The following is a 12678-nucleotide window of genomic DNA, read 5'->3' on the forward strand; positions in this document are numbered from 1 at the left end:
TAATAAATGAGTGGATGTAAGAAAAGGTGAGTGAGTGACTGGTGGGTGAATGAGTATGAATGTGATGGTGTGTTTTGGAATGTTCTGGGTGGGTGGGTGTGAGCCTGTGCAGAGAATGCAGTGAGTGAATGTAAGAGAAGGTGTGAGTGAGTGACTGGTGGGTGAATGAGTATGAACGTGATGTGATGTGTGTTTTTCTAATGTTCTGGGTGTGTGGGTGTGTGCCTGTGTAAAGACGGCAATGAGTGGGTGTAAGATAAAGTGTGAGTGAGTGACTGGTGGGTGAATGAGTATGAACGTGATGTGATGTGTGTTTTTCTAATGTTCTGGGTGGGTGGGTGTGTGCCTGTGTAGAGACGGCAATTAGTGGGTGTGAGATAAAGTGTTAGTGAGTGACTGGTGAGTGAATGAGTTTGAATGTGATGTGTGTTTTTAAATGTTCTCGCTCGGTGGGTGTGTGCCTGTGTAGAGAATGCAATGAGTGGATGTAAGAGAAGGTGTGAGTGAGCGACTGGTGTGTGAATGAGTATGAATGTGATGTTTCTTTTTTAATGTTGTGGATGGGTGTGTGCCTGTGTAGAGAATGCAATGAGTGGATGTAAAAGAAGGTGTGAGTGAGTGACTGGTGGGTGAATGAGCATGAATGTGATGGTGTGTTTTTGAATGTTCTGCATGGGTGCGTGTGTGCCTGTGTAGAGAATGCAATGAGTGGATGTAAGAGAAGGTGTGAGTGAGTGACTGGTGGTTGAATGAGTATGAATGTGGTAGTATGTGTTTGAATGTTATGGGTGAGAGTTGGGTGTGTGCTTGTTTGGTGAATGCAGTGTTAATGAATGTGAGAGGGGATGTATGGGTGAGTGACTGGTGGACGAAAGGCGATGTGTGTTTGCATGTGTGTGTAAGGCCCTCAGAGATTGGGAATCACTGGAGCATTTTTGCCACATCTTATATTGGCTTTGCATGTTTTACTGGTATTTTTGGGCAGAGCCAAGTTCATGTGTGTCATTACCTGGCCAGACTGGCATTTTAGTGCAGTCAGTCTAGCCATTGCTTACTCTGGCATGACATTTATTACTTTATTTCATAAGATTTCTCCTTTTGCATTCACAAATCTTAATGCCTTTTTAAACAATCCACTCTGGACATCCCTCTGTTGGGTTCACTCTTGTCAAAACAATGGTCATTGGGGCATCACACTACACCCTCTTCTGTCAGCATCCCTCTCACAGGTTCACTCTTACCAAACACACAGTTCTCCTTTCTCACTATTCCGGATTTGTCTGACTCAGCTTTCCAATTACGTGCCGGTCAAAGACTTTCGACTGCACAAGGTTTTTGCTAGACCCCTGTATGACCACTCCTAGAGCCTTCTGGTATTGGTAGTTTCAACAATAGGGGGATTAACCAGAGTCTATCGAGTGAGCACCCACGTGGTGCCGGACCCCTCTGCAGCTGGTTTTCCCCTTAATTTGCCATTCGCAACTTTTGTTCAATATAGTCCTCCTTTTGACTCATTGGCTGTGATGAACCGATTGGCTTTTCTTGTCTCTGAGGTCAAGGACGGTCCAATGGTAGCAACCGTCTCTCCCGGCCCTGATTATCAGTGTAGGAGGGCTCTGTGTACAGTTTACATCTGCTGCAACACAAGCTGGCTATTGTTTGCGGTCTTATGATTCCTTTCAAAGAGGCTTTGTCTGTCTAGATCGAAAAAAGGGCAAGGTCGCTTCTCTCCTTGTCGCCCCTTCAATTCTCACTGCTTTTCTCCTCCTCTTGAACAGCCGCCCTGGGATAGCTGTCTCGTTGTGCAGTTTGCCTTGCTCGTAGTGTGCTCTCGTGCTCCACCTTTTATCCCTGTGGGTAAGGGAAAGGGGCTTCAGTTGTGTGTGGTTCTGGTCAATTGCCTGACTTTGCCTGACCCGTATGTTGGGACATGTCAGGAAAATGGCTCCATTTTTAGTCTGTTGTCTTTCATAGTGTAAGAAAATGTTCATGTTGGAAAAGGGGTTGGTGATAGAGTGTCTGAGTATCTTAGATGGTAGGATGGGGATAAGTTGTTATATGATATGATATGGCATTTATAATGCGTCTGTACACAAGTGGCGAGAATCAAAGTCATGCTTTGAAACACTTGTGTATAGGCGCGTAATAATTGCCATATCATATCATATTAAATGTTTCAAGGCACAAACAGGGATACCGCGTCTCACCCATCGGTGTCCCATCTCCACTTCCAGATGACCCCTCATCAAATGATCCTCCGGCACTGGTCAACCCCCAGGAACTGGATCCAATAGCGATGGCCGTGTCCTGACCACCTGGATGACAGATCTCTGGGGACTAGTCAGGGAGACACCTTCAGGTTTCTCAAAGGTGTCGCAGATTTATGTGTGCAGCAATGATATTACATTAAATTATGGGGGCTTTTTAAGTCCTCTGGCATCCAGTATTACACTTAGATAATAAAAACTATGGGCGGTGTTGGGTATATTGAAAGAACGCTCCTATTGTGTGCATTGCATGCTTTAGACACATTGAATCCCTTGCGCGTTGGACTTTACGACTGCTATCATGTGGCGGTAGGACTACAGGGTTTACGTGGAACTTTTCCTGATGTAAGGTTGCATGTTGGAATCCTGAATATGTTTGGGTTTATGTTTGTGGTAGATTGGGCGTGCTATTGCTTCACATGTCCCATCCCTCAACATGCCCACATTATTCATCATTCTGCATCGATAATGAGGTATACGCATATTCCGCCCCCTATTTTTGTCTCTGCACAGGCCCCACCGGCGCTCTATTCGGAGTCTCACACAATGCACTTGACTGCACAAAGAGACATGCCGGAACAGTGTGGAGTCCACGCAAGGTCCTGAAAAGTGCCACAAAGTAAATTCCATAAATCGACAAATGGGTTTTTGCACGCAGAATAGCCAACAAAGTCCCTATTTTCCCAGCAAAGCATTCCATGAGTTGGGCCCTATATGTGTCGTGTATAGTGACAATAATGATAGCAATGTTTCTTTATTACTTATTTCTCATAATTAATAGATTTGCATTATACATGAGAGTGTAAGTAGCATTCATAAAGTGTTAATTACTGGGAATTTTGGCAGAAGCATTTAAACATGAACATTATGTGTGGGGAATCTATTTGAAATGCTGTGTATTGAAATGTATATATTGTTTTATGGCATTTGTTTTGTTTGGCTACTGTATATACAAAGCTGGTTCGGATAAATGTATATTAATAATAAAATGAAAATGAAATGAAAAATGAATCTAGGACTGTTTGGAGGGTCATCATGGCAAACGGGTCTGGTGATTAACAAGTAGGGTCACTTAAAAGCAAAGTTGAAACAATGGATAGGCCAGTGAGGTGACATTGAATAATGTGGGAGCTGACAGGTATTTGCTTGTAGTGCACCGCCACCAACGACACCCTACAATCGGCTACCAGGAAGACTGGGCAGACTTCAGCTCTGGGACTTTTGCACTGGATAATGGCTTCCACCCCATTGCTCCTTTTAGCAAATTATCAATTGTGTGTGTGCAGGTCTACAGCTCCCCATACCCACCCAAATCACCCAATCCACCAACCTCCACATATGAAGGAAAACCGGCAAAGAGGGATTAGGGATTTCTAAGAGCGAGTACGGGAACAGTTTTGTCTGCGCCACACCACCTTTGTACACAGCCCAGAAGATGCCTGGCCAGCGTGAGATCTGCTGGAGTAAGAGGGGACGTATTGACAGCATGGTGCTTGACGCACATGGAAGCTGCAGCACAAACCCTGAACCTGTCCGTTGCAAAGGAAAATGACACGGGCCTATCCATGTTTTGCCTATTGTGTCTGCTTATGCGTACACATTTGTGAGGGAAACTTGCAATGGCCCAAGCGTGCAGTGCCTGTAACAATGTGTGTGGGATGTGTTAGCCTTCTGGCTACTAATAATGATGGACACACACCAGCAGTTATAACGTACGTCTTCTTTATTCTCAATACAAACAGGAACTTCCTTCTCCTTTTCCCTCCTCCCTTTTTCCCTTGTCACATCCGTCCGTTACGAATGCTACGCAGGTCTGTCTTAAAGCGACAGCCCCTGACAACAACACCCCCGGACAAAATGTCCTTGCAAGAGTTTGGTTTAAACATTGCAAACCAACATTTTAACACTCCTCCACTAACCTCGAAGGTCTCCTGATAACTCTATGAGGTCGTCCTTGTGACTCTTGACTCAAATCTCCTTTGCTGAGCTCAGTGGGTCCCACCCACCGTGAAACTTGGGGTTCTCGAGGGACCCACTCCTCGTCATGCACGTCATAGTGTTCAGGGTCCTGGTCAACCGGCGGAGGTCTTTCCTCCTCTCCTCTCACGACATGCATGAACAGGGAACTATTCCTGGTACCTCCTTTCCTTCACTTGCTGCTGTTACCATTGTTCCTTTCACAGCAGTTACGTGTAAAGGCTCCGGTGTGAACCGCAAGTCCGTTTTCCTGGTCAAGGTTTTTTGGACCCAAACTTCATCTCCGACTTGAAACTCCTTTCGTTGAGCTTTCCTTCTTTCATCTGTCTCATTTCTAGCTTTTGCTTCACGTTCCGCGTCTCTTCTGATGACTTCTCTGTCGGGCTCAGGTCGAGTTATTGGATTACTGATAAGCCTGGTCCTCACTTGATATCTCATCATGAGTTCACCTGCAGTTTTGTTTGTGGCGTCATGGGGGGTGTTACAATAGTCCCTCAACATTCGACACAACGCCTGATGGGGATATGATCCTTCAATTTGTGCTCTTTGCATGATCTTTTTAATTGAGGCCCTAAATCTTTCAGCCATCCCATTGGCTTGCGGCCAGCGAGGTGTGATATTTTGGTGGGTAAACCCCGTGTGTTTTGTGAATACTCCAAACTTGTGCCCGCTGAACGGCGGACCATTGTCCGATTTTATCGTGTCCAGGATCCCCATTCACTGATGACTTAATAGAACGTGGCAGCAACATGGGCGAACGCTGTGGACTTCACCTTCTTAACTATGGGGAATCTGGAGTGCTCGTCAATGAAGAGTAGCAAGTATTCGCCCGTCTCAAGTGGCCCATAGAAATCTCCACCATATTGTCCATGAAGGGGAACTAGACATGACATCTTAGTTGCCATTTGGTGTTGTCAGCCCCTCTACGGTCTTCATGGGCAGTCTTGATGACTTCAGATCTCAGTGTTGCTGGGATAACCAGTCAGCATCCTCTGAGTAGAATCGCCCTATCCTGGACAGCCAGTTCAGTCTGTACCGTGGCATGCCTTTCTAGCTTGTCTCTGCAGGCTCCTGGGTGACCTTGCACCGTTCGACGAAAATCCTTCCACCTAGTATTTTCCATCTAGCTTATGGCTAAGGCCATGGAGGGGTCCGCTGCTGACGCGGCCGCAATGGCTTCAATGGAGATGGCTGAGGCAGCGCGTTGGCAGTCACGTAGCTGACTTATTCAGTGTCTCCAGGTCTGGGGATCGGTTTGCCCATTGGGTGTCTTGACAGGTAGTCAGCAGGGTTGTTCTCACCCCCCGGTCGATGGATGATCTCGAAATCGTACTCCTGTAGACGAATGCCCCACCGTTCGATCCTTGGGGGCATTTTTGTCATCGGGTTCCTGAAGAGGGATAGCAGGGCCTGATGGTCTGTGATGAGTGTGAACCTTTTCCCGAAGATGAAATTGTGAAAGTGTTCACAAGCCCAGACAGCGGCCAAACTCTTTTTCTCAGCCTGTGCGTATACCGATTCCGGGGGAGCCATTGTGCTGCTGGCGTATGCCACTATGTGTCTTGGATTGGTGTCAGGGCCGCTGGTTTCTGCTAGAATGGCTCTTAGTCCAACTGGGCTGGCATCCACGAAAATTTCAGTATGCCAGTCAGGATCGAAATATGCGAGCTCCCGGGCTTTGACAAGCGCTTATTTGATTGTGTCGAAAGCACTCTGGCAGTCATCCGTCCAAGGGAACAGCACATCCTTTTGCAGCAGGCATCTCAGTGGCTTTGTGATGGTGGCAAAATTCAGCACGTATCGGATGCAATAGCCGGCCATCCCCAGGAAGGATCTTACGTCAGCAGCCTGTTTAGGTGTATATAAGTTGAAAATGGTGGAGACCTTGTCCGGATCGGGGGTCATCCCATCAGCTGAGAATATGTGGCCAAAGAACTTGAGTTGGTTTTGCTGAAGCAACACTTCTCCAGGTTTAGGGTCAAGTCTGCAACTTGCACAGCTGCGCAAGTCACGCGGAGGGCATCATCATGTTCTTTGCGAGCCATCCCAAAGACGAGGATATCATCACTGTAGTTTACAGTCGCTTTTACAGGCCTGATGATCTGCCTGATGAGTTCATGGAAGATTTCAGCTGCAGATGAGATACCAAAATTCAGGCGTTTGTAGCGAAACAAACCATTGTGGGAAGCAAACGTGGTGATCAGGCTTGAGTCAGGATGGAGTACCACCTGGTGGTATCCTTGGTTCAGATCTAGTTTTGAGGAAGGTTTTATTGAGCTGAACAATCATGTCCTCAATTTTGGGGCCTGGGTGTCGTTCCCTTTGGATGGCTATGTTGGCCACCCTCATATCAACACACAGTCGTAGGCAACCTCCTTCCTTTGGGATGATCACGAGTGGAGAGACCCATGGTGTCGGCCCCATGGCCGGTTCAATAATGTCATCCCGGAGAAGCTGGTTGAGTTAGTTGGACACTGCCTCCTGGAGATGGAAACCCACCCTGTGTGGGTGTTGTGGAACTGGGCGGAACGGTCGAGTCGATGTGTAATTTTATTGGGGGTCCCTTCTTCTTGCCTAATCCTTGACATAGACATGGGAATTCCTTCAGGATGTCATCTTTGGTGATAGTTGGCCTCATGGGTGTTGTCTGATCTATGTTATATGCATGTCCTTGGGTCTCACCTCTCGGTGCTGTAGAATGGATGGTGTCCCCTCCTTTTACATGGATGTCGATGAGGCCTAAACAGGAGGCTGTCTTGTAGCACAGCAGGTATCGCCCTTTGGTTGGGTTCCTAATTACGTGGATTAAGGTTGTGATGGAGTAGTCATCGTGGATGAGTTGCCCCTTATATGACCCGACGCTGTGCAACGGGGTGTCAGCACCCCACTGAAATATTCTGGAGGTGGTCTGCAGAAGCAGGGGTTTATTTTGGATTTGTTGGCATTCTTTTTCCCCCATTATATTCACTGTCGCATCAGAGTCTATAAGGAAGCACAGTTGTTTGTCACAGATGTTTACAGTTATCTTCAGTGCTTCTCTTGCTACACCCTCATCCATGATGAGATTTACAAATTCGTCTTGCGCATATGCATCATATGGCTTGCCCTCATAACTTTGGTTTACTTGTGACATGGCTTGGTGGTGCGATCTTGGAGGGGGCGGACCGTCATATTCATTGTTAATCCATGGGACCACATCTTGAGGCTCATAGTCCTGTAGTTCTTCATCTGGATACAGTTCTTCTACTACCCTTATGTATCTCCTTGCCCCTTGTTGGTATGGGCGTACTTGGTATGATTGATATTGCAGTGTCTGTGGAGGTGACCTGTATTGCGGTGCCGGTGGTGTTTGCAGTGTGGGAAAAGGCCAACTTCTTGGCAGACAGCTTGAAAGTGTCCTTCTCTGCTGCAGTCTCCACACTTTTGGCTGAGTGCGGGGCATGATCCAGCATGGGGAAATGCCATTCCGCATCTGTAGCATTGTCGCTGCATGCATGGGACGGTTGCATAGTTCGGTCCACTGAGTCTTTCGCCTCCTCTGGGGTTGTTCGTGTGGAGTGCTGCAATCACCTCACTTGCCCGTTGTTTGAGTGTTGTTGTGTTGGTCGTTTGCGTTGCGTGTTTTTCCACCCTTTCGAGGATTCTGGCCATTTCGCTTACCTCTTCAATGGTGAGAGGCTTCTTGAGAAGTTTTTTCAGTGTGGGTGAGAGGCATCCTTCTATCACACTTAGGCATATGGCTTCTTCAAGGGAAAATGCGTAGAATTGGCAGTGGTAGCCCTTTTATTCAAAGTCTTGCGATGAATTAATATACAGTTTCGTCAATGCGTTGGGTGCATTGGTTAAATATGTACCTTTCATAGTCCCTGTTGGGTTCTATGACCAACCTTTTGTTGAGTGCTGTTATGAGTACTGCAAAATCTGCATGTTCTGCAGGTGGGATGGTCTTGATTAATGTTTTAATTTCGGTACCAGCCGTGTTGATGAACATGCTGCAGAGGCGTGGGGATGATTCTTCGCCAGCAGCTGCTATGAAGTTATTAAAGTCTTCAAGCCACTCAACCCACCGGGGCCACTTGTCTGTTTGCGGGGTCATGGAGAATGGTGGGGGCACTCATCATGCAGTGGCTGTGGACCTTGATAGTGGCGTCGGAGGTGGCAGGGCCTGACCAGCTTGGTCAGGTGGACAGCCTGTGCTGGAGTGGGCGATGGGGTGTCTAGGAGGTCTTGGCTCACGTAGACTGTTTTGCACTTATCTTCTTGGAACAAACTGTGTGACTTGGGTGACAGGCGTCTCTCACCAGTAGTGTAACCTGCTTGCAAGCAGGTGATTGGCTGAGCTGGGCCACCCTTCTTGTGGAGTTGGATTGCTTTAATCTTGGGCGTGCTTTCGCCTTCCTGAGGACTTCAATGCAGTCAGTGTAGCTGGCAAATTGTCATGCCATCCACCGCTGCATGTGTGCTTTTATTAAAGAAAATGTGTGCAGCTGATGGCTGGTGGCACTGTGGAGCCTCCACAAGGGTTGCTGAGGTTGGGCCTGTCCTCCTGGGTGCGTCGATGTAGGCATCGGGTGGGCGTGTCTAATAGGAGTCCCCCGATGGCCTGTGTGAGGACCGGAGTGAAGCGGGGGCAAGGTAGGAGGAGCAGCGGCCTCTGGGAACCGAGCTGGCCAAGGTGCATAGTGGGATCACTACGCCAGCTTCAGCGGGATCGCTTGCAGGCATGTACAGTTCGGCAGAATTGCTGAAGATGGAGGGCCGGCCTGGCCCGAACGTGCAGCGGGATCACTTGCGCGAAGAATGGGAGCACGGCCGTGAGGCCGGTTTGGATGATCCAGCGGGATCGCCGGAGCAGACGTCTGGTGCACTGCAGGATTGCTGGCACAGACAAAGGAGGATGCTGGTGCATGGGAAGCTTCGTCGTCGCCAAATGTTAGCCTTCTGGCTACTAATAATGATGGACACACACCAGCAGTTATAAAGTACGTCTTCTTTATTCTCAATACAAACAGGAACGGCCTACTCCTCCTCCCTCCTCCCTTTCCCTCGTCACACCCGTCGTGACGAATGCTATGTGGGTCTGTCTTAAAGTGACAGCCCCTGACAACAGGATGCTTGTTTGTGAAACTAATGACTGAACTTTAAAAATGCAGTTAATTATTGTGTTATAGGAAGCTTGTACTGGCCCAGCATATGCTCTGCCTGTACCAGTCTGTGAATGAAACTCATGATGTACCAGTACCCATGTGTGAGGGAAGCTTTCAATGGCCAAGCGATCCTTATTTGGGAAGGAAGCATATCTTGGCACCCTCATGCTGTATGTCTTTTTTAAATTATAATTGTTATTTTATAATGCGCTTAAAACCAACAAGCAGTTTCCAATCATGGGATCGGGATTCGAACCTGTGTTGCGCTGCATTGCCTTGCTTCCAAGACAAACATGCTGCACCTCCTTCCTCCCCTTGTCAGTGCTGTACTCTTTGTTGGCCTGCCCATGTTGTATCTTTTATGAGGGAGGCTTGCCCTCACCCTGCCACACATGTTTGTGATGGAAACTTTCAATATACCCGTTTATGTTGTACGTGTACTTGTTTGGTGCTCTATTTTTTATTTGTGAATGATGCTTTCAGTGTTTTTACGTCTGTGCTGTGATTTCACCATATACTAAAAAGAAGGTCTGAAGGATGATGGCTTGAGGGGAGCTTGTGAATGTGGTGGTCACAACACATATGTGAAAAGGTCAGGAACATCTGAGGGTACGGCATGGGTTCAGAGAATATGGTGATATGGTGCTGTTGGTGGGGTGGATAAAGTACTGGCAACGTTACGGTAAGATGGCTCAGTGGGTTGAGTGCTCGCTGCTGCGATCTGTGTGTGATCTGCAGGTCACATGTTTGAATCCCTGCAAGGCCAACCCAGCCTTTCATTCTTCTGAGGGCAATAATGAGCAACATCTTAGGTTGGGCGATAAGTGCATGGACATGTTCTATGTACAGCACTTTGGTGAAAGCACAATATAAATAACAAATCATTATCATTACCTTTTGCCCAAGCCTGCAAAAACCCTTGTGCCAAAAAACAGTTAAGTTCGCCACAACACTTACTATAGAAATGTTACTCACTCACTCACTCACTCACTCACTCACTCACTCACTCACTCACTCACTCACTCACTGTTACTACTCCCCTATGTTAAAGCCCAGGCTGTGGGATCTCTCCTACCTCTTCCCCACGCTGTTGTCTGTGTTTCTGTTTGAGAAATGACATGCATAAATGAAAGCAAAAATGATGGCTACCCTGAGAGGCACTGACTTTTATCCTTCCTTCAAATTGCAATGCATCTGGGTTTTTGACCTCGCCTTATCACGGTTAGTCTCATCCTCATATCCTTAGATTTTGGAAAGACATGGCACCTGGAATCTTTTTTTTATATATCAAATCCCATTCCAATGCCATCTATTTTGTTTAGTAATTTACTAATGATAAAGAGGTTACAACAAGTAAACGTGATATTTACTGTAAAGGTCACGTTTACTGGTAACCTCTTCCTAATCAGTTCGCGCTCATTTGTCCTTCTTTGCTTTTTCTGTCCGTACTCAAGGCCCTGTATGTTGCCTATGATTTCACCAGTTTCGACCATTTGTGAACTGGGAAGTGCTCTGGGGCTATGAGTGTTATCTATTTGTACTATACGAAAAATGAAAGGAAATTCCAAAACTCTGCAGCTTCTCATGCTTGTCTGCGATGCCACGCCCATACTGAACTCATACAGTGGGCGAGAGTCGCACTCCTCTGTCCTGCTGAATTGGTGCATGTGAGTAAATAGGCCAACAGAGGCAACAAGGGGTTTCCTGGCAAAGGAGCGAGTGGCATGTTAATACACAACCTGGAGAAGGGCAAGCCCCAACATTTTCTGGAAAGAAGGAGTAAGAGGCCGAATCACTCAATTCACACAAAATGGGTGCTGTGATGTAAAGTGCTATTACATTACCCTCATTACCCAAAAGGTCTCGGCACCCCCAGCTATGGAGCTCCACACAGAACAATTATGCAGGTAGCATCTGCTTGTATGTATGTATGTAAGTACGTATGTATTGTATTTACATTGCATACGTTTAGACAGACAAATACACGGTTTAAAAGCTACAACACAGTTTGTCAGACTTCTAGGGTGAAGGGGAGACATGAGCACGCGTTGCCACTTTGAGGACATGCTGCTTCTGACGAACAACCTTGAGTCATTCATTTTTACCCTAGTACGCACTTTGAAAAAAATAAAAACAAGTAAAAAGGATATAAACATTGCTAGCAACACAATCATTAAATAAACACATTAGGCGCACATTGTAAGGCTAACAGTGACTGTTGGGAAGTTTTCCCTTTTGAGCTGTTAGTCTCTAAGGGAAGTGCGTGAACATTGTCCCACACAGATTGCATCATCCTAAATTGCCATTCCAAGGTACCGTAGGTACCAAGGTACCGTAACCCGCTACTGGAGTAAACGAGCAGAGGAAGGAGTTTGGATTTATATTCGGACTCATCCAGAGGCTGCTGGGAGGCCTTATATCGAGGCCCTTGTAGCTCTAAGGTACTGGTGCCAGTGAATATGTGCGGTACAAACAAAACATAGAATTTAAGAAGTGAAGTTCCCACACAGCTGGACAAGGAAATGGAACATAATCTACTGGTGGAAGGGAAAAGTCCACATTTGGGGAACAAGGGAAAATAACTACATTCTTTCCCCAAGCCCATCTCAAAACCTATAGTCAAGCAGTATTGACAGCTCAGTCAATCCCGGATGCCCTGATGGTAGGATTGGGCATTGATTATAACGAGTCCATAGACGTGCCTGTATATCTCTTATATAGATACGTTTAAAATAGGAAATACATGCTTTAGAGGTCCCATCTACAAGGCTGAATGTCTCCCCAAGACTGTTTGACTCTCCACAGGGAGGGGAGAATGGAGTCAATCTTGTCCAGGAAGAGATCACAATGCATGAGCAAGGCAATGTTGGAGATCGATCCTCACTTCCGTTCCAATGGGAAGACACGTTCAATCGCGGTGCCTCTGAGTGTGGTAAAATCCCTCTGGTGGCACTAAACTTAGTTTTAGAATCTTTCATTCGATTTTATGACACAGTTGTTCTTGAGGTAAGAGCAAATTCTTGTAAAAGAACTCAGGGAACAACTATAAGGGAGTGATCAGGCAAACATTCCAGAAAGGAGGGCAAAAGCAGACCTGACGGTGGGTTCTACAACAAGGGAAGTTAAAAGAGTTAGCGACGTTGGGAATAGTTGCATTTTGTTAGAAGAACAGAAGTGTGTTTCTGGGGATATTACTGTGGTTGACAAAATAACTAATATTGCTGACAATAGAAAGAAAACCAACAATGTCAAAAATCGTGTAAAGTCTATGAATAAAGTATCCAGAA

The sequence above is a fragment of the Ambystoma mexicanum genome, chromosome 7p, assembly GCF_040938575.1.
Source record: "Ambystoma mexicanum isolate Mex_15411 chromosome 7p, UKY_AmexF1_1, whole genome shotgun sequence".
Taxonomy (NCBI): domain Eukaryota; kingdom Metazoa; phylum Chordata; class Amphibia; order Caudata; family Ambystomatidae; genus Ambystoma; species Ambystoma mexicanum.